This window comes from Esox lucius, chromosome 7 (genome assembly GCF_011004845.1).
Source record: "Esox lucius isolate fEsoLuc1 chromosome 7, fEsoLuc1.pri, whole genome shotgun sequence".
NCBI lineage: Eukaryota > Metazoa > Chordata > Actinopteri > Esociformes > Esocidae > Esox > Esox lucius.
The window spans coordinates 9,356,225-9,378,908 of record NC_047575.1 but is presented as its reverse complement, the minus strand read 5'-3'; positions in this window follow the sequence as shown (position 1 = coordinate 9,378,908).

Sequence of the window (22,684 nt, the reverse complement as noted above, 5' to 3'; positions counted from 1 at the left end):
GCTGCACCGATCCGTCTGTCAATCTCCCGTTCCATCCTTCCCTCACACGTGAACAAGACCCCTAGATACTGAAACTCCTTCACTTGAGGCAGGCACTCTCCACCAACCTGAAGTGGGCAAGCCACCCTTTTCCGATTGAGGACCATGGCCTTGGATTTGGAGGTACTGATTCTCATCCCCACTGCTTCACACTCGGCTGCAAACCGTACCAGTGCATGCTGAAGGTCCTGGTTTGAAGGGGCCAACACGACAACATCATCCACAAAGAGCAGAGACGATGTCGTGTGGTTCCCAAACCTGACGCCCCTGGCTGCGCCTAGAAATTCTGTCCATAAAAATTACGAACAGAACCGGCGACAAAGGGCAGCCCTGCCGGAGTCAAACATGCACTGGGAACAAGTCTGACTTACTGCTGGCAATGCGGACCAAGCTCCTGCTTCGGTCGTACAGGGACCCGACAGCCCTTAGCAAAGGACCCAGGACCCCATATTCCCAAAGCACTCTCCACAGGATGCCGCGAGGGACACAGTCAAATGCCTTCTCCAAATCCACAAAACACATGTGGATTGGTTGGGCAAACTCCCATGAACCCTCCAACACCCCGTAGAGGGTATAGAGCTGGTCCAGTGTTCCACGGCCCGGACGAAAACCACACTGTTCCTCCTGAATCCGAGGTTCTACTAGTCCTTCTCCATGGCCTCACCGAACTCCTCCCAGGCCCAAGTTTTTGCCTCCACAACCACCCGGGCTGCAGTCCACTTGGCCTGCCGGTACCCGTCAGCTGCCTCAGGAGTCCCACAAGCCAACCAGGCCTGATAGGACTCCTTCTTCAGCTTGACGGCATCCCTTACTTCCGGTGTCCACCACCGGGTTCGAGGATTGCCGCATCGACAGGCACCGGAGACCTTGCGGCCACAGCATCCAAGCGGTCGCTTCGACAATGGCGGTGGAGAACATGGTCCACTCAGGCTCAATATCTCCAGCCTCCCTTGGGATCCAGTCAAAGCTTTGCCGGAGGTGGGAGTTAAAGATCTCTCTGACAGGAGACTCGGCCAGACATTCCCAGCAGACCCTTACAGTATGCTTGGGCCTGCCGAGTCTGTCCAGCTTCCTCCCTCGCCATCGGATCCAACTCACCACCAGGTGGTGATCAGTTGACAGCTCTGCCCCTCTCTTCACCCGAGTGTCCAAGGCATACGGCCGCAGGTCAGATAAAACGACAACAAAGTCGATCATCGACCTGCGGCCTAGGGTGTCCTGGTGCCACGTGCACTGATGGACACCCTTATGCTTGAACATGGTGTTCGTTATGGATAAACTGTGACTAGCACAGAAGTCCAATAACTGAACACTGCTCGGGTTCAGATCAGGGGGGCCGTTCCTCCCAATCACGCCCCTCCAGGTGTCACTGTCATTGCCCACGTGGGCGTTGAAATCCCCCAGTAGAACGATAGAGTCCCCAGTCGGAGCACTTTCCAGCACCCCTCCCAGAGACTCCAAGAAGGTCGGGTATTCTGCACTGCCGTTCGGCCCGTAGGCACAAACAACAGTGAGAGACCTATCCCCGACCCGTAGGCGCAGGGAAACGACCCTCTCGTTCACCGGGGTAAACTCCAACACATGGCGGCAGAGCTGGGGAGCTATAAGCAAACCCACACCAGCCCGCCGCCTCTTACCATGGGCAACTCCAGAGTGGTGAAGAGTCCATCATCTCTCAAGGAGTGTGGTTCCAGAGCCCATGCCGTGCGTAGAGGTGATCCCGACTACCTCTAGTCGGAACCTCTCAACCTCATGCACGATCTCAGGCTCCTTCCCCGCCAGCGAGGTGACGTTCCACGTCCCTTTGAGCTAGTTTCCGTGTCCAGGGATCGGGTTGTCTAGGCCCCCGCCTTCGACTGCCGCCCGATCCTCTCCGCACCGGCCCCTTATGGTCCCTCCTGTGGGTGGTGAGCCCACAGGAAGGCGGCCCTACGTCGCTCCTTCGGGCTGAGCCCAGCCGGGCCCCATGGGGAAAGATGTAATGGACAGGTAGTTTAGTCATTTTCCATTTTCACTCTGCTCTCCTACATGTCTTCTTAAGGTTTCGTATATTCTCATCTAACCAAGGGTAAAGTTTAGATTTGATCAATCAATCAAATGTATTAATAAAGCCCTTTTTACATCAGCAGTTGTCACAAAGTGCTTTAACAAAACTCCTGGCCTTAAACCCCAAGGAGCAAACAACAGTAGTGTTGAATTTCAGTGGCTAGGAAAAACTCCCTAAGAATGCCAACATGTAGGAAGAAACCTAGAGAGGACCCAGGCTCAGAGGGGTGACCAGTCCTCTTCTGGCTGTGCCGGGTGAACATATTAAGAATACAGTTGTAATAATTAATAAATGCATGTAGGCTGAGTCTAGAGTTTATTTAAACTTCCAGTTCGGAAGGATGACCAGAAGGAAAGGGACAACACGGGGGATGGGGAGGTGTCAGCACAGTGGCAGCTGAAATGGTCAGGTATCGTCTTGATCTGCAACACAACCAGGACGACTTTGGACAGGGACAGCAACGGGTCTTTCATGCCAGGTACTCCGGCAGGTGTGGGCTAGGACCTCATATCCTTCTAAGTTCAATATGGGAGGAGACTTGGAAAATTCAGAAAATGAACAATAATTTATCAAGAAGAATTTATAGAGGAGAAGGAGAACTTAGTAGAAAAGGAGAACTGACCCTACTCCCTCAGCACAACAATATAGCAGCATAAGACCTTTGGACTGAGACGGGGGGGTCCGGCGACACTGTGGCCCTATCTGGGGGAGGCCCCGGACATGGCCCAACAGGCAGGAAATCAATCCACCCACATTGCCTAGAATCAACCAAAAGGACACCCACCAACCACAACCACCCTGAATGAGGGCCGGCAGAGTACAGCCCAACTGCACAAGTGCACAACAGAAAGACAACAACAAGCCAGTGACTCCGCCCCTGAGAGGCATTGGAGGGAGGGCATCCCAGTGGCAATGAGAGCCCACCTGGCAAGACAGCCCTGGGCCAGGCTACACAGCCCTTCACGTCCCTGGGCCAGGCTACACCTAATCATATACCGCGCTGTTGAGATGAGTCTTTAGTAGACACTTGAAAGTTTGCACTGAGTTTGCATTTCTAACCTTAATTGGCAAATCATTCCACAGTTGTGGAGCTCTATGAGAAAAGGCCCTGCCTCTGGCTGTTTGTTTAGAAATTCTAGGTACAATTAAAAGGCCTGCATCTTATGATCGTAGGTTATGTGTAGTTATGTATGGCTGGATCATTTCATCGAGGTAAGTAGGAGCAAGTCCATGTATTAATTTATAGGTTAACAATAAAACCTTAAAATCAGCCCTAACCCTAACAGGCAGCCAGTGTAAGGACGCTCATACAGGAGTAATGTGTTCACAATTTTTTGTTCTAGTTAGGATTCTAGCAGCCGTGTGCAGCACTAATTGAAGTTTATTTATTGATTTGACAGGGTAACCGGAAAGAAGAGCATTGCAGTAATCTAGTCTAGAAGTAGCAAAAGCATGGATTAGTGTTTCTGCATCAGTTTTTGATAAACATTTGAAAAGATGAAAATAAGCAAATCTTGAGACATTTTATATGTTCATCAAAGGATAGGTCAGGGTCAAGGGTAACGCCGAGGTTTCTTACAGTTGTTTGGGATACGACCATGCAGCCATCGAGGTTCACAGTGAGATCTGTTAACAAAGCTGTTCGTTTCTTGGGTCCTAAAACAAGCATTTCTGTTTTTCTTGAGTTTAAAAGCAAGAAGTTCTCTGTCATCCACTTCTTAATATCTGTAATGCATGCTTCCAAAGTAGCTAATTTTGGGACTTCTTCATGCTTCATTGAAATATATAACTGTGTCATCAGCATAACAGTGAAAGTTGACATTGTGATTTCGGATTACATCACCCAGATGCAGCATATATAGTGAGAACAATAATGGGCCAAGAACCAAGCCTTGAGGAACACCAAAACATACTTTTGACTTGACAAACTGATATCTTTCAGATAAATAAGATTTAAACCAGGCTAGAACATGTCCACGTAGCCCAATATGGGTTTCCAGTCTCTCTAAGGGAGTGATCAATAGTGTCAAAAGCAGCACTAAGGTCAAGAAGCAAAAGGATGGATGCGGAACCTTTGCCTGAGGCCATAAGAAGGTCATTTGTTCCCTTCATGAGTGCAGTCTCAGTACTATGATGGGGTCTGAAACCGGACTGGAGCATTTCATAAATATTATTTGTCTTCAGGAAGGCATTCAATTGTTGGGATTAACATGTCTGCATCCAGATTCCAATTCTTTAGACAAGGCATAATTTCCGCAATTTTTAGTGAGTTTGGTACACATCCGGAGGAAAGGGAGCCATTTATTATGTTCAACATTGGCAGACCTAGGACAGGAAATAGCTAATTAAGTAATTTTGTTGGAATCGGGTCTAGCTGAGAATTTGTGGGTTTAGAACTCATTACAAATTTTGTGAACATGTTGAGCGATACAGTGTCCCCATTGACACCTCATCAGGGCGGTTCAGGACGTTCTCAGGACAACTGAGATTTTGGGGACTATAATTATTCAAGGAAGAGTTAGTTATTTGTTTTCTAATGGTGATGATATTTTCATCAAAGTAGTTCATGTATTCATTACAGCTAAAGTGAAAGCGTTACTTTTTAACTTTGCAACTGTATCAACATTTTGGATGGTTTTTGTTAATCTCAATCAGGTTGGAGAAATAAGCTGATCGAGCAAATGTGAGTGATTTTCGGTATTGTAGTGTACTGTCTATCCAGGCTAGTCTAAATACTTCCAACTTGGTGGAGCGCCACTTTCGCTCATTTCATATTTCTTTTGTTTTTAGTGGTGCAACAGTATCTAAAGTATTTCGCAGTATTGAGTTTAGATCCTCGATTTGATCATTTGGGGATTAATTTACTCTGTCGTTGATAAGCAAACTTGAAAGAATATCAAGGATATCTATTTGTTGTCCGAGAATTTATAGTACTGCTTTTGAAACTCATTGTTTGCGGAATAAGAGGATATCTTGTTTTAACGGTAAATGTAATATAACAGTAATATTCCAGGATTTTGGGGGGAAATTATTAGATCTACAATATCTATTTCTCGTGACAGGACTAAATCTAAGGTAGGATTGTGGCAGTGATTTGGACCTGAGACATGTTGGATAAAACCCATAAAACCCGAGTCAATTACGGCTTCAAAGACTTTTTGAAGAGGATCATTGGACTTTTCCATATGAATAATTAAATCACCAAAAATTTTAACACTATCTGCCATGACTACAAGGTTAGACCAGAATTCTGGAAACTCATTGAAGAAAATTGTGTATGGCCCTGGGGGCCTGTAAATAGTAGCTATGTAAAACGATTTATCATCCTGGTTAACTTTCATGAGTAAAACTTAGCACTACCTTGTTTAACTTTTCTCAGCCTGGAGTCACAGAGGCAATAGATAAAACTGTACTAACTACACTGGCTTTGCTATCGACGGACTACATTATGCTAGCAGACTGGCTAAACAGCCTGCGGCCTGACCTGCACCCTATTTCATGGTGAGGCTATAGGAGTGAGACTCCTGTCAATGTTCCTAGATAAAAGAAGAGCACCACTCCAGCTAGGATGGAGTCCGTCGCTCTTCAGCAGATCAGGCCTGGCCCTATTTCTGGGAGAGTCCCAAAAAGAGAGCCAGTTCTGCAACTGGTAGAACTGAGTTTTCAGCCAGCGATTGAATTGCGCAAGTCTGCTGTAGAGCTCGTCACTACCCCTAGCTGGGATGGGGCCAGAGACAGTTACTCGATGCCCAAACATCTTTCTAGCTAGATATTATGCTGATGCTATGTTTTGCTTCGTAACCTCTGACTGTTTCATCCTGACGTCGTTGGTGCCAATGTGAATAACAATATCTCTGTACTCTCTATACTTGCAGTTTTAGACTTCTCTAGCACCAACCCCAGATTTGTGGCTACGTCGGTGGCTCTGCCCCCCGGTCAACAGTGTACGATCGCCGGCTGATTCTTTAGTCTAATACTGCGGGTAATGGAATCGATGAAGTTTTCAGTTTTCAGGCCACCAGTAGAACATGCCTGCCGCTCATTCCCCTCCGAAGACGGCTCGGGCATTGACTCAGACTCCAGTGGGGAAAACCTGTTGAAAATCTCAGTCGACTCTAGCATCGACTCATGTTTAACTGGTCAACGGCATTTCTTTCCAGTGACCAAGAGAAAGTTCTTACCTCTATCTTTACCTGAAGACGATAGTTCTCCTCCATGTTGTAGCTACAACAATTACATTGATAAGGCATAGTAATGATACTTAGCGTCGGGTGTTCAGGGGTGATTAGTTCCGGAAATTATGTCCAAAAAGAGTCCCGGTGTACAAAAGTTGGGTAAGAGGTCAATAGATACAAAATATTGCGTTGGTATTTCTTGAAGTCGAATTTGACAAATTGGTTTATAGAGAGTAAAAGTTTGGCAAGTAGCCAGGTAGTTAACAGCAGGCAGCGTGCAGCATGTCAACAATCACACAATGCAATGCAGGTCAAGACGCATTCAATTAACTTGGGAGGAAGCCTTGACCTAGATCTAAATGTTGCAGTTTTCACCAAGAGTGATTTGACATAGTTTGTTGAATCTATTTAGTGATACATCAGTACACCATGCAGCATACATGTTTTCAGTATGACTAGGAATAATTGCTGAACATTTTGAAGCCACCCTGAGAATTAATGATGTGAGAGTGAATGTTATGATTTTCCTTTTTGGGCAAAAACATTAAGCAGGACATTAAAACATAACTAAGATGATCAGACACAAAAATATCTTCCTTTACAAGAGTATTCAGGGTATGAGCTAGAGTAAAAACCAAATCCAATGTGTGAAAATGGTTGTGGGTCTGACCAGAGACATTCTGTGTAATTATTCTGAGTCATTGTCTCAGATTTATACAGTTGGTGGCTGCTATATTTGAGGGGATATCAATATGAAAATCCCCTGCAACAATGATATGGTAATGTTTCACCACCAGGGAGGAAAGAAATTCAGAAAATTCTAGCACTGAGTTTGGTTTTGGAGGATGAAAAACCACAGCACATAAAACTGTCTCAAGGCACTGAATAGAAAATATAAGCACCTCAAACGAGTAATATTCTGACAATGTGATGGGGGTGCATTTGAACTGGTTTTTGTGAACTACAGCAGTTCCCCCTCCATGGCCATTAACCCTAGGCTTGATTATGGATTTATAGCAGGACAGAGATAATTTAATAAGCATTGGTCACCATCTGTCATCCAAGTCTCCATTACTAGAAAATAGTCCAGATTAAACTACTTGATGAAATCATATAAAATGAAACTTTTATTGGAGAGTGATCTCACATTGAGCAGTGCCATTTTTACCTGAGCATCTCGCATGCAATTATTCTAAGCAGTAGAACACCTTATGTTCATAGGATTATTTAGATTAACACCAACACAAACACATATATTGATTAACACCAACAAGAACACATATGTAGATTAACACCAACAAGAACAAATATATCGCTAAATATTTTTGTAATAAATTACAAAAATATATTTAAAAAAATTGGAAAATAAATATGTAAGGTGCAAGAGTTGTCCAGTTATGGGTTGTGTGAGTATGTGGGGAGGGGTTATAGATTTATCCAGTTGAGGGTTGTGTGAGTATGTGGGGAGGGGTTATAGATTTGTCCAGTTGAGGGTTGTGTGTATGTGGGGAGAGGTTATAGATTTATCCAATTGAGGGTTGTGTGAGAATGTGGGAGGGGTTATAGATTTATCCAGTTGAGGGTTGTGTTAGAATGTGGGAGGGGTTATAGATTTATCCAGTTGAGGGGTGTGTGTGTGTGTGTGTGTGTGTGTGTGTTTGTGTGTGGGTGGGTGGGTGGAGCGGCCTATAGTCAGTTTGGCTCCAGGGACATGTTCATGAGGCCTGCCTACTGCTGAAAAGAAACTGTTCTTGTGACAAGATGTTTTGGTCCTGATAGACATCAACCTTCTACCAGAGGGGAAAGGACTAACCCTCTGTGCATAATGACGACGACAAGTCTGGATGTGATTAATGATAGGGTGTTTGATCATAACTAGTAGCCTGGCAACTCTTATCACTGATGCAGGAGGGGAGGAGGAGCAGGCGTGACAGTTCTTCACATTGAAACTGTTCTTCCTGGTGGAAGAATTCTTACTGGTTGGTAGGTGAACAAATACTTATGTCATGTAATAAAATGCAAATTAATAATTTTAAAATCCTACAATGTGATTTCCTGGATTTCTGTTTTAGATTCCGTCACTCACAGTTGAAGTGTACCTATGATAAAAATTAAAGACCTCTACATGCTTTGTAAGTAGGAAAACCTGCAAAATCAGCAGTGTATCAAATTCTTGTTCTCCCCGCTGTATATCACAACATGATATTACAATCACCATTCTGTTCCACTTAAACCCCATAGTCATTTTATCTTTCCAATTGCAAAGTTCTGGAATACAGTATAGAGGCCAAAGAAACTGTCCCAAGCAATACCAAACTTAAAACTAAATAACTGCTGTATACACCACACCTCCATTTATAGATAATATACTGGTACTATAGTTGTGTAAATCAACTGTAAATCCATATAACATAATTATTGCTCATCTGTATTATGTTTACTAGCCATGTCTCCCAATAACAACACGATGACACCAATAACAACATGATGACACCAATAACAACATGATGACACCAATAACAACAAGTACAATTCTAAATACATGTAGATTTATTTACCAATCAAACACAATTCTGATTCTAACAAATAGCTCTGTGTTTTTGTGGATAAAAAATAAAATAATTGGCTATTACAGATCTGCTAGTGTCACGCGTGGGGTTGTGGTAGGACAGAGGTGCAGAGTCGATGAAGTGGAAATAATCCATGTTTAATTCAAAAAGAAGACAAGACAAAACAAAAGCAGCAACCAGTGACGTGAGCTATCCTAAACAGGAACAAAACCAAAATGAACCACATGGGTGTGGCTAAACATGGAACATAAATAAGATCCCCAATTGGAGGCAACGATCAACACCTGCCTCCAATTGGGGAGACCACAAGGGTCGGAGGTGGCTAGAGGTGCCACCTCCTGTCCTGTCCTGACTATGCCCCCAGCCCAGCGCAGAGATGGCTAGGGGCATAGCCAGGACATGACAGTACCCCCCCCCAAAGGCGCGGGCTACCGACCGCAAGACTGGGAACAACTCAGCGGGCAGGGTTGGCGGGACGATGACACCCGGACAGGCGGAGGCCCAGCACCCAGAGCCGCCGGTACAGGCCGGGGAGGCGGAGGCCCAGCACCCAGAGCCGCCGGGACAGGCCGGGGAGGCGGAGGCCCAGCACCCGGAGCCGCCGTTACAGGCCGGGGAGTAGCCATCAGAGGATGGGTACATGGTGGTCATAAAGGGATGAATGCTCCGGTAGGCCGTGGCATTTAAACAATGCCCAATTGGCACTAAGGGGCCTAAAGTGTGCCAAGAAAAAATCCCCCACACCATTACACCACCACCACCAGCCTGCACAGTGGTAACAAGGCATGATGGATCCATGTTCTCATTCTGTTTATGACAGTCAATTTACACTGTTATACAAGCTGTACACTCACTGCTTTACAATGTAGCAAAGTGTAATTTATTCAGTGTTGTCACATGAAAAGATTTAATCAAATATTTGCAGGGGTGTACTCACTTCTGTGAGATACTGTATATACAGCTCCGGAAATAATTAAGAGCCCATTGCACATTTTTCTTTCCTTTCCAAAAAAGTTGAAAAAAAAAGTTACTTTTTTGGAAAGGAAAGAAAAAGGTGCAGTAGTCTCTTAATTTTTTCCGGAGCTGTATATAGTTAAGCCCAAAAGTATTAGTACCCATACCAAATTTTGAGCCATAGTGAATTTTTATTTGACCACCAGGTTTCTTCTGGCTAGAAATGACATAAACAAGTGACAAAACACAATAAGACATTTTCTTGGAGATACAAATGAATAACGTAACTATTTCTGTTTTAGCCATGACTTGCAGTTGACTAGTAACTGACTAGAGAACTACTGCTGTAATAATTCAATATGGCTCAAAATTTGGCGTGGGTATAAATATATTTATTTGTTTTTATGTTTAGTAGAATAGCTATAATATCTGCACTAAACCTGTCATACTTTATCAACTATACAATTTAGTTTAATTAAGTACATTTGACATTTAAAAATTATCTGACAATATGAAAATGCTATAAGGGTTAAAGTACGAGTTCATAGATCTCTGTACACTCTACAGTAACATTTTAAAAGATCTCTGTATGCTCTACAGTAACATTTTAATAGATCTCTGTAGGCTCTACAGTAACATTTTAAAAGATCTCTGTATGCTCTACAGTAACATTTTAATAGATCTCTATATGCTCTATAGTAACATTTTAATAGATCTCTGTATGCTCTACAGTAACATTTTGAAAGATCTCTGTATGCTCTACAGTAACATTTTAATAGATCTCTATATGCTCTATGGTAACATTTTAATAGATCTCTGTATGCTCTACAGTAACATTTTAATAGATCTCTGTATGCTCTACGGTAACATTTTAATAGATCTCTATGCTCTACAGTAACATTTTAATAGATCTCTGTATGCTCTACAGTAACATTTTAATAGATCTCTGTATGCTCTAGAGTAACATTTTAATAGATCTCTATATGCTCTACGGTAACATTTTAATAGATCTCTGTATGCTCTAGAGTAACATTTTAATAGATCTCTATATGCTCTACGGTAACATTTTAATAGATCTCTGTATGCTCTACGGTAACATTTTAATAGATCTCTGTAAGCTCTACAGTAACATTTTAATAGATCTCTGTATGCTCTACGGTAACATTTTAATAGATCTCTGTATGCTCTACGGTAACATTTTAATAGATCTCTGTAAGCTCTACAGTAACATTTTAATAGATCTCTGTATGCTCTACAGTAACATTTTAACAGATCTCTGTATGCTCTACAGTAACATTTTAATAGATCTCTGTATGCTCTACGGTAACATTTTAATAGATCTCTGTATGCTCTAGAGTAACATTTTAATAGATCTCTATATGCTCTACGGTAACATTTTAATAGATCTCTGTATGCTCTACGGTAACATTTTAATAGATCTCTGTAAGCTCTACAGTAACATTTTAACAGATCTCTGTATGCTCTACAGTAACATTTTAATAGATCTCTGTATGCTCTACGGTAACATTTTAATAGATCTCTGTATGCTCTACGGTAACATTTTAATAGATCTCTGTATGCTCTACAGTAACATTTTAACTATCAGGACCCAGGATACTTAAATTGTTACCAGACGTAGTAAAATAATTGCAGCAAAGTCATATGTGGACTTCCAGTGAGACGCTGATACAGAGACAGCATCATACTGGTATCTACATTTTAGTTCTATAGAGAATAGAAGAACAATCACCTCCTGCAGGGTCTTGTCGGTCCATGACCCTTAACAGATGGCCTACAATCACCTGATAATTGCCTCCTGATAATGGAAACACTCTGTTAATCCATGTTGTGTTTGACCTTTGATTCTCCTGTCAGGGGTCACAATTAAGTACCTGAGGGTGAGGAAAGATACTGAAGGTCTCACAATATACATGTTTCCTGATGTCTTGGCAATTGTAAATCTCCACTTGACAAATGAAAAGCCCTGTTTGTCCCTTATGGATCACTTCAGTCCAGCTGGCCTCCTAACACAGATTAGCTGGCCAAGCCCCAGTAACACTGTTACACTGGTGTATTAGGGGTGAGTGAAGGTTTACCACGTAGAAAATTAGTGCAAGGGAATATAACCTTCGTGAAAAATGTGCGTGTATATATATAAATATATATATATATATATATATATATATATATATATATATATATATATATATATATATATATATATATATATATATATATACAGATTGTATACATACAGATTGTGTATATATATATATATATATTGATATATATACACAATCTGGATCCATATTGTTTGTAAACATAAATGACATAAAGTGACCATAATATGTAGTTAGTTCTTAGATAGGGTAGCTAATCCTTTTGTCACGAGCCTAGCATTAAAATGGCATGTGTTCCTGGGTCTACCCAGACTTTTCAGTAACCCAGAACTCAGGGATGACAAGTCTGGTCACTTTGACTTACGTATGTGTGTGGACTTACAAAAAAAGCGCCCATAAATTGTAGGTCGTTTATCACAAACCCTACATTAAAATGGCATGTGTTCCTGGGTCTACCCAGACTGTTTTGATATCTAGGATTCAGGGATGTCAAGTCTGCTTGCTTTGATTTGTATTTGCATAATTATCAGTAGCCCTATGAACGTGGGTACAATGCCATTGTAATTTATGTTTCAAAGTAATACAATTTATTCCAATCACTTAATAAAGTTACAGTACAAAACATAGTTGTATACCAGCAATATTCAACGTCTTCCCATCCCTGTATTCACAAGTCTACTAATTATACCATAAAAGTCTAAAACACACTATCATGAACGTGTGCTAAGAGCTTCCGTCAACAGACTCCTTTCTCGTTTAACGACACAACGTGTCAGGAGGTCTCTTTAATGAAAATAAACTCAAATCATTGTTTGAAATAATGATTATGTCCTAACAGCAGACATATCTAAAACACTCCCACAAATGATCATTGGCATTATTTTACCTTGGCTAACAGAATGAACACAAAGGACGGGAACTGTCCCACTTAACCAATGCAAAAGTACTGCCGCCTGTTGTTGTCAGTTGTACAACATGGAGAAACATTCTACAATGTTCTTGTAAAGTTTGATCCATAACCATTATTGTACAATAAAGCATATCAGACTATTCATCCCTTTATGGGGAACAGAGGAAATCCAAACACTACAGATACACTCACCTAAAGGATTATTAGGAACACCTGTTCAATTTCTCATTAATGCAATTATCTAATCAACCAATCACATGGCAGTTGCTTCAATGCATTTAGGGGTGTGGTCCTGGTCAAGACAATCTCCTGAACTCCAAACTGAATGTCAGAATGGGAAAGAAAGGTGATTTGAGCAATTTTGAGCGTGGCATGGTTGTTGGTGCCAGACGGGCCGGTCTGAGTATTTCACAATCTGCTCAGTTACTGGGATTTTCACGCACAACCATTTCTAGGGTTTACAAAGAATGGTGTGAAAAGGGAGAAACATCCAGTATGCGGCAGTCCTGTGGGCGAAAATGCCTTGTTGATGCTAGAGGTCAGAGGAGAATGGGCCGACTGATTCAAGCTGATAGAAGAGCAACTTTGACTGAAATAACCACTCGTTACAACCGAGGTATGCAGCAAAGCATTTGTGAAGCCACAACACGCACAGCCTTGAGGCGGATGGGCTACAACAGCAGAAGACCCCACCGGGTACCACTCATCTCCACTACAAATAGGAAAAAGAGGCTACAATTTGCACGAGCTCACCAAAATTGGACAGTTGAAGAATGGAAGAATGTTGCCTGGTCTGATGAGTCTCGATTTCTGTTGAGACATTCAGATGGTAGAGTCAGAATTTGGGGTAAACAGAATGAGAACATGGATTCATCATGCCTTGTTACCACTGTGCAGGCTGGTGGTGGTGGTGTAATGGTGTGGGGGATGTTTTCTTGGCACACATTAGGCCACTTAGTGCCAATTGGGCATCATTTAAATTCCACGGCCTACCTGAGAATTGTTTCTGACCATGTCCATCCCTTTATGACCACCATGTACCCATCCTCTGATGCTTACTTCCAGCAGGATAATGCACCAAGTCACAAAGCTCGAATCATTTCAAATTGGTTTCTTGAACATTACAATGAGTTCACTGTACTGAAATGGCCCCCACAGTCACTAGATCTCAACCCAATAGAGCATCTTTGGGATGTGGTGGAACGGGAGCTTTGTGCCCTGGATGTGCATCCCACAAATCTCCATCAACTGCAAGATGCTGTCCTATCAATATGGGCCAACATTTCTAAAGAATGCTTTCAGCACCTTGTTGAATCAATGCCACATAGAATTAAGGCAGTTCTGAAGGCGAAAGTGGGTCAAACACAGTATTAGTATGGTGTTCCTAATAATCCTTTAGGTGAGTGTAGATGTCCACAATATCATGCATTAAGTTACATTCCAGTTTACTCACAGTTTCACACCTCTCTAGATGAGTTCAGGAGGTTGGGGGCTGATGGGCCACAACTGGTGTTCCAGATCAAAAGCAGGACACCTGATTAACATCGCCAAGGGTCTGGTTAGGACTTGATGTAGCCAGATGCTCCACTTCATCGAATACATTTCCACTTTTCCTCAACAGACATTTCATATTACAATACATTGGCCTTCAAAAGCTGCATTTGGACAGATGCAATTCGAACAGTGCCAACTCCTTTGGCGAAACCAATTAAATTATAAGTCATTTCAGGTGACTTGATATTTGATATTTCAAAACCATTATGGTTCATTCAGTTGTTTTGGTGACAACTCTGAAAGACAAAAATTGTTGTATTAAGACATGAAAAGCCATTTTAAAATGAGGAAGAGGAAATGTTATTCGAATGTATGTTTGTTTGATTTGCCATTTGCAGTGAGCTAAGCCTTCAAAATAATGCTGCCTGGGCCCTGACCAGGACCAAAAAGTCAGACCACATCACACCGATTCTGGCCCAACTCCATTGGCTACCGGTCAACTACCTGATCGCCTTCAGAATCCCCATGCCTGTATTTAAACCTTGAATCAGTTGAGCCCCATAAAGCTACGTCATCTCCATCAACAAGCCACATTCCACTTTCCAAACACTCCCTACTGCTTTATCAACACCTGAAAACACATGTCCAAACTACTGAGCTCTCGTCTCCTTTGCATCTCAGCACTGGAATGATCTCCCAGACTGATCTGAAATCTGCTCCATCACAAGGAAATTTAAAACAAGCCTTTAAATCCACATCTAAAGATTATCCTAATTCAATGTTAAAATGGACTATGCTCCTAGGCCTCTACTGTTATTTTTATTTCAAATGCATGTTGTTTGCATTGTGTTTTATACAAAATGTTTTATATAACTTAATAATAATAAAAAAAGGTAATAAATAGCATCATACAAGTGAAATGTATTATTATTATTATTCTGTCTCCTATCCACTGTCTTAAGGATGTTCTCAAGTAGAGGAAGAGAACAGAAGGGGATACATTCAGCAGACATGGGAATATTAAGTTGGCCCTGCCTGCACCTTTAAAACAAGGAGTCCCCTACGGTCATGATGTTTGTACATTTGGAGACCCACATGTATTCTCCTGGTAACTCATTCTGGCCAGATGTTTTCAATAGACAGATCTGAACGACCAACCCACCAGATGCCAGCCTGCTTCCCTAACTGGAATATGTTTGTTATTCCTGAATATGTAGGGTTTGGCCAAGGAATAACAGAGTTCTATCCTCTTGAGTTATTACGCTCAATTATGCTGTGTACACTTTTATCGTTTTTTTTATTTGTTCTCCAATTATTTATGCCACACCGGTGCTGTTTTCTGTTTTCCATGAGTAGGAGAGGATGCAGCTATAGTAAAGTTCCTTGCATTTACAGTAATCCCTTTACTGCTAAGCTCTAATACTTTTAGCTCTGGTGAAATAAAAAAATTGCTTCAGTTCTGAGTACATTCAGATTTGATATGCACTTCATTGAAAAAGCACATCATTAATATTTGCATTTCAGTCTTTTAGTAGGAACACTTATTATATCTACAGCTGTGAGTATAAACATTCTCATGCACACCAATAAACATACACTCCACTGGGCCAACATTTGACTTGTGGAAGTCTGTGAATCCCTTCAATAAACATACACTCCACTGGGCCAACATTTGACTTGTGGAAGTCTGTGAATCCCTTCAATAAACATACACTCCACTGGGCCAACATTTGACTTGTGGAAGTCTGTGAATCCCTTCAATAAACATACACTCCACTGGGCCAACATTTGACTTGTGGAAGTCTGTGAATCCCTTCATGTTCAGCTTTGAATAGGGTTCCAAATATATTTTTTATAAAAATATAAATTTATAAACAGTTCGACCAAAACTGGCTTGCAGGACCATAAAAAACATGTTTTTTATATTCTGCAGAGAAACTCTGAAGACCTGTTTATGGCAATTGGGTTCTCGGTCACACCCATCTTGTTGAATTACTTAGTGTGGCCAGACGGCCAGTTCTAGATGGCAAAAAGATACATGATTTACCATTAGCCCATTCTAAAAGTACAAGTCATTCTGGAGTTTCCTTAGTAAGCATCTATGTTTTAACAAAGGCATGTTCTGTGTGAGCACTTCACGTAGGAAAAACTACCCTGATGCATTTCTTAGCTATGTCCAAGGATGCAGTGCCAGTCGTTAAAAGTGCCGTTCTGATAACCTCTCTGCCATGTGTCATCTACCTCATAATCTCTCCTGTGTGTTTGACTCCCCTAATACACAACTCTGATCCACAACACAATCCGATTAGCAGCTAAATTAGACGACAGACGGATTTAGAGAGATTTATCTCTTAATCAATTTCAGATGCCTATAGATAGACGAGACGCCTGACGACTGGCAAACCTTGTACCCAGAAGGGTTAGAGTTCTGATCCATTCACTGTCAGTGCAACGATGAAGACTATAAGTATTTTATGTATTATAAGTGCTATATGTATTACAACAAAAACCTGCTCAATTCCCTAGAGTAAATCATTCTAAAGAAAACAAGAAAAGACATTTGCAGAATTGGTGTGCTTTCCAGCGTGTTACTCAAAACAGAATTCTTGCCTAGAGCCTGCAAACTCCATTCTATGGACCTCGAGGCCCGTTCCACACCATTGTTTCAACAACCCGCTAATTAGGGACTTGTTTAGACCTGAGACATGAGGTGGATGTGTTTAATGATGAGGTAGAACAGAAAACAAACAGGCTTCAGGCCTTGTAGGTTAAGAGTTGAAATCCATGATCTAGAGTAATGCTATGGACAATCAATTGTTGAGACGTACGGTCAAGATATCAGCTAAAAAGTCCTTTGTTCAGACCTGCCATAACTCAGGCAATAGCTAATAACAGATAACATGCTTGAAAATACTCACCTCCACTACTAGGCCAATAGTTAATAAATGCAAAACAACTGGAGCAGTGATTTAATTTTACTATTACCAGGCACGTTGATTACAAACCAATTCTTATTTACAGAAACAACCTGGGGGGAATGGTACAGGCAGAAGAAGAGCAATTTGGGTCAACTGCCTTGCAAGGAACCTAATGAAATAGCTTTCACCTTGGCAGTTGGCATTTGGCAACTAGTGAGAAACTATAGCCAGATCCCTTAAGCATCAGGCCACATTGCTGCCCCAAAAAGCTGATGAACCTGCATGCAACAGAACACATATGTATTTCCCCCCAAGCACAGAAAGAAGTATGGTTCAAGAGGTCCAAAAATCTCCATGGATTACAGTTAGAATATTTCACAAGTTCTCACCCATTTTTCCAGAAAACTACAATTACATGCCACTGGAAGAGTTGCCAGAAGAAATCATCTGCTGTCACAAATCCACAAGTAAACGTCTGGACTTTTGGTAAATGTCATTGGAACTTTAATTGGAACCAGATTCTGTTGTCTGATGACACAAAATTGTAGCTTTTTGGCAAATAACACCAGAGGAGAGGTTGGCATAATAACACCAGAGGAGAGGTTGGCATAATAACACCAGAGGAGAGGTTGGCATAATAACACCAGAGGAGAGGTTGGCATAATAACACCAGAGGAGAGGTTGGCAAATAACACCAGAGGAGAGGTTGTCAAATAACACCAGAGGAGAGGTTGGCATAATAACACCAGAGGAGAGGTTGGCATAATAACACCAGAGGAGAGGTTGGCATAATAACACCAGAGGAGAGGTTGGCATAATAACACCAGAGGAGAGGTTGGCAATTAACACCAGAGGAGAGGTTGGCATAATAACACCAGAGGAGAGGTTGGCAAATAACACCAGAGGAGAGGTTGGCATAATAACACCAGAGGAGTGGTTGGCAAATAACACCAGAGGAGAGGTTGGCATAATAACACCAGAGGAGAGGTTGGCATAATAACACCAGAGGAGAGGTTGGCATAATAACACCAGAGGAGAGGTTGGCAAATAACACCAGAGGAGAGGTTGTCAAATAACACCAGAGGAGAGGTTGGCATAATAACACCAGAGGAGAGGTTGGCATAATAACACCAGAGGAGAGGTTGGCATAATAACACCAGAGGAGAGGTTGGCATGATAACACCAGAGGAGAGGTTGGCAATTAACACCAGAGGAGAGGTTGGCATAATAACACCAGAGGAGAGGTTGGCAAATAACACCAGAGGAGAGGTTGGCATAATAACACCAGAGGAGTGGTTGGCAAATAACACCAGAGGAGAGGTTGGCATAATAACACCAGAGGAGAGGTTGGCATAATAACACCAGAGGAGAGGTTGGCATAATAACACCAGAGGAGAGGTTGGCAAATAACACCAGAGGAGAGGTTGACATAATAACACCAGAGGAGAGGTTGACATAATAATATTCAGGGCCATGCGGAAAATACCCACGGCTTGGAGGTTACATCCAAACCCACACAGAAATTATTCACTGACCGTACCATTAAGATTTGGCAATGGCCATCACAGTCCCCTAATCTAAATCCAATAAAAAAAACTGCGGAGTGGGCTGAAGATTAAAACTGTACTGATTATTTTTTACATTACAGCCTTTGTGCTCATATTTACCTAGATTTACAATCATTCTGGAGGGCACTGTATATTTGGTATTAATTGTTTTATTTCATGGCAGACTGCTTATTGCTAAACACAGCTGTCCGCTGCTGGAGGTGCCACCAGCCCTTGATGGAACTCTGCTTTTGAAGTAAGTGGTAACTGCAGTAAGTGGTAATGGCATCGTCCAACACCAACCATCGCCAAGGTTTGATTCTCGATGGCCGACGAGGGCGTTCATTCTATTGTGTGAATGGAAATATAAAATGGGGAAACATTTAGTTTCTGATGAATCTGGTACAATGTCACATTGACTCAACAGGCATGTAGTGAGGCTGTATACCAGCTCCACTATAACAGGTTTTCGATTTAATGAGGGACAGTGCCCCATACTGGCTGAAAAATATTGCTGCTGATACAAGCATGAATTGAACCTGAGAGGAAATAAATGCTGTCCAATTCTACGTGGTTCTGAAAGGCTGGACGAGGGCTTTCCACTGCTATCCGAGGTGCTGATTTTTTTTTTCTGCGATTTGTTATAGTAAATTGCATCACCGTGGTGATGAAGTCATATCTTGTGTATGCAGGATTTAAAATAATTATATTTAAAAGTAGAAAAGTAGGTGATAAAAACTTGGCAAGCAAGACTGTGTACTTTAAGGCAGTTATGTCTGCTATTAGGTTAATCAATAGTTTTAGCTATTTATACCTCGCCTATCAAAGTTTTATGAAACTTAAACATATTAATAAATATAATCTCTTTTACAGAAAGAAATTAGATTAATTGAAGGTTACAGACACATTATGTAAAAATTCTTTCCAATGCAATATTTCCTGGTCTATGATATTTTTAAATCCTGTCAAGAAATCACGGATGAATTATTGCTTAACAGCTAATTTTTTTGATATGAAATGATGCACAAAAAACATTTCTTATTTAAATGTCTTGCGTAAGAACAATATTTGGCAATTTGTGTGGACAGTATCACAAACAAGACAAGCTTGTATTTTATCTAGCCTAACAAACCTTATTTGGCATTGACACCAGACCAGTTTCTGCCTCAAGGATTGATAAACTTTGGGGGTTATTGTATTTTGCTAGGCTATACCAGAAGTAGTATATTCATTTCCAATGGAATGCTGTGTTTGCATTGATTCTGAGGTGCTTATATTGTGTTTATCCTATTTAGGCCTAGGCATCAAACAGTATGCATACCTGGCTTGAAGGAAAGGGAAGCAAGAGATTCATGTTTACATTTGTTGTACACATATGCATGGGTATCATGTTGTACAAGAAGTAACGCTGTAGGTATGTTAAGCATTATACGTTTCTTCAGTTGTGGTCAACAGCTCCATCTAGTTGTGGAGTCATTGACCACAGTTCACAACCATGCATCCTAATCTGAATAACCTCATTCTCCTAACCTGACACTTCTCCTAACCTGACACTTCTCCTAACCTGACACTTCTCCTAACCTGACACTTCTCCTAACCTGCTGCACAACAGTGTATTAAGAAACCTGGAGAGGAGCCTGGCTTAGACAGGTTGGCCAGTCCCCTTTTGGCTTTGCCAGGTGCAGAACATTTTAATAGTATTCCCACTCTAAGTCAATTATCAATTTCCCTGAGTTTTCCCTGAGTTTTCCCTGACTTTCACTGACTATGAATCAGAATTTCCATGTCATATAATAAAAGGAAAAACTAGCAGCCTTTGTGCAGAGCACTGAGCAGGCAAAAACCAGCCCACAGTATTTTAAACCCATCAATTTGCATGCTTTATTTACTAGTTCACAGACGTTTTCAGTACAAAACTAAGTTTTCACTTCTTAAACATACACCGATCAGCTATAAAAGTATAATCACTGACAGGTGAAGTGAATAACCCACTGACTGGTGATCATGGCACCAGTCAGTGGGTGGGATATATTAGGCAGCAAGTGAACATTCTGTTCTCAAAATTGGTGTGTTAGAAGCATGAGAAATGGCCAAGCGTAATGACCTGAGCAACTTTGACAAGGGCTAAATTGTGATGGCTAGACAACTGGGTCAGAGCATATCCAAAACTGCTGATCTTGTGGGGTGCTCCTGGTCTGCAGTACCTATCAAAAGTGGACCAAGGAAGGAAAAGTGGTGAACTGGCAACAGGGTCATGGGCATCCTGGGCTCATTGATGCATTTGGGGAGCGAAGGCTGGCCGGTGTGGTCCGATCCAACAGACAAGCTACTGTAGCTCAAATTGCTGAAAAAGTGAATGCTGGTACTGATAGAAAGGTGTCAGAACACACAGTGCATCGCAGTTTGTTGCATATGTGCCTACAATGGGCACGTGAGCACCAGAACTAGACCACATAGCAATGTAAGAAGGTGGCCTGGTCTAATGATTCACGTTTTCTTTTACATCACATGGATCACTTACCTGGAGAACACATTGCACCACGATGCACTATGGGAAAAAGGCACTTTTTACATTAAACTTTTCTGTCATCTACTTTTAACACCCAGTCTTTGAAGTCATCATTATGTAGCCAAACATACCATTTTCCTGGCATGTTTGGCTTCGTTAGCAGGTACAGGACCACGCATATCTTGACTGAAGTGATTGCCAGTTGACGAGCAGGAAGGGATAAATGGACGCTGAAAAATTAAGTTGCCTAACCATAACAATAAGCAATATTGGAAATGCGTGAAATAACCTGATAAAGAAGAATACGGCATGGAAAATACATTTTGATTAAAGGGTAACAAAAATTTTAACATGCAAAAATTTCCCTGATATTCCATGACTTGGAGTAAAAAAGTATTATATTCCCTGACTTTCCATGTCTGGAATATACTTTTTAAAATCCCATGACATTCCAGAAATTCCATGACCTGTGGGGACCCTGAGTATATTACCTTTTAAGACAACATTGTTGATCAAGCTAATCAAACATTCAGATGACCAATGGATCAAAAATACTTACTCAAGATAATGTATAGGTCAGTTTGATTTAAGTATGTGAGTATACCAGGTGAGTTGTGGCCAGTGACACCTGAAGTTTTCAGGTGGACTCTAGATCAGCAACACAACCACATGGACTTTGGGCAGGGACAGCTAGGAGTGAATGATTGAGTGAGATAGAGAGATTTAAAGGGAGCATACCTATAGATCCTACAAGACACCAAATAAGAATGGATAAATAACACCAGATAGGACAGACTGACCCTTGATCCACAGATTATTGCAGCATAGATCCTGGGGATGGAGACTGAGGGATTAGGGTCACTATAACCCAAAGATAACAGAGTCAACCAGACAGGCCCCACCCACCTTGTAAAGCATAGCTTAAGTCAACCAGACAGGCCCCACCCACCTTGTAAAGCATGGCTTAAGTCAACCAGACAGGCCCCACCCACCTTGTAAAGCATGGCTTAAGTCAACCAGACAGGCCCCACCCACCTTGTAAAGCATAGCTTAAGTCAACCAGACAGGCCCCACCCACCTTGTAAAGCATAGCTTAAGTCAACCAGACAGGCCCCACCCACCTTGTAAAGCATGGCTTAAGTCAACCAGACAGGCCCCACCCACCTTGTAAAGCATAGCTTAAGTCAACCAGACAGGCCCCACCCACCTTGTAAAGCATAGCTTAAGTCAACCAGACAGGCCCCACCCACCTTGTAAAGCATGGCTTAAGTCAACCAGACAGGCCCCACCCACCTTGTAAAGCATAGCTTAAATCAACCAAAGCAACATCAACAGACCCCAAACTAACAAATTTGAAACAAGACTGTGTAGAGCACAGTACAACAAATAATCTCCCAACAC